Raw genomic sequence first — 1,222 nt, 5'->3', positions numbered from 1 at the left:
GTTATGAATATTTAGCGCAAAAAGGAATTAAGAAACGCATAAACTTAGTCGACTTTTAGGCGCACAACAACTGTAACATACCTGATTTCGGACTAACCAAATCCTTGGTTTTATTGTTCATGCGACGCGGACCGGTGCCGCCAGATCCCATGGGCCCCGAATGTGGACCAGAGCCGGGTGTACCGCAGCCGCTGACGCCGCCCGTTTGACCTGAAAGTGTGGAGAGGTCAGCGAATGTTTTCGAGGGAATATGAAAAAGAGAGGAAAGAAAAAAAGTGGGAATGAAAGAAATGAAAAGCAAGGAATTTAAATAAAAGAAAAAAACTAAATGAAAAGGGAAGAGAAGAGAAATGAAAAAAAGAAGAAAAGAAAAGGGATGAATTTAAACAAAAGAAGTAGAATGGAGAACAAAGAAAAATACATAAAATAAATTAAAACGAAATAAAATAAAGCAGAATGGAATGACTTTAAACGAAATGAAATAAAATGGAATAGGAAACGAAGTATTGGCATAGAATTAAATGAAATGAGAAGAAACGAAATATAATGAAATGAAATATGTATAGAATTAATGGCTTGCAATGAAATTAAATGGTCTAAAATAAAAAGGGATGAGATGAAATGGCACGAAATGGAAGGTAGTGGGAAGGAGCTGAACGGAATGAAATGAAATGGTATGGAAAGAAATGAAATAAAATAAAATGGAATGAAATAAAATAAATTGGAATGAAATATAATACGTTTGAACGAAATGAAATGAAAGGAAATAATATGGTATGGCATGAAATAAATAGAATGGGATGAAGGGAATTATGTTAAATGGAATGGAATGGCATGGTGTGGATTAGAACATAATGAATTAAAATAAAATAAAAATTTAATTGACTGAATTACATGAAGTGTGAAGCGTAATGAAATGAAATGAAATGACATGGAAAAAGTGAAGTGATTTGTGAGATGATTGATACGGATGGAGTGAATTTAAATTAAATGAAAGCGAATTTGGTGAAATAAAATGAAATAGGAAGATGTGAAATGAAATAAAATGGGATGGAATGGTATGGTTGAACAGAAGGAAATGAAATTAGATTAAATAAAATAAAATAAAATAAAATAAAATAAAATAAAATAAAATAAAATAAAATAAAATAAAATAAAATAAAATAAAATAAAATAAAATAAAATAAAATAAAATAAAATAAAATAAAATAAAATAAAATAA

At 29.1% G+C, this 1,222-nt stretch overlaps 1 protein-coding gene across 1 annotated transcript in view; it reads right to left on the bottom strand.

Moving 5' to 3' along the window:
* The window catches only part of LOC118740891 (potassium voltage-gated channel protein Shaw), a 45,561-nt gene that overhangs the window by 12,392 nt on the left and 31,947 nt on the right, over positions 1-1,222 (bottom strand). The window lies entirely within an intron of this gene.

This window comes from Rhagoletis pomonella, unplaced genomic scaffold, assembly GCF_013731165.1.
Source record: "Rhagoletis pomonella isolate Grant_MI unplaced genomic scaffold, Rhpom_1.0 Rhpom_scaffold_00006, whole genome shotgun sequence".
In the NCBI taxonomy this organism is placed as follows: Eukaryota; Metazoa; Arthropoda; class Insecta; order Diptera; family Tephritidae; genus Rhagoletis; species Rhagoletis pomonella.
This window is presented reverse-complemented; position numbering and strand designations above follow the sequence as displayed.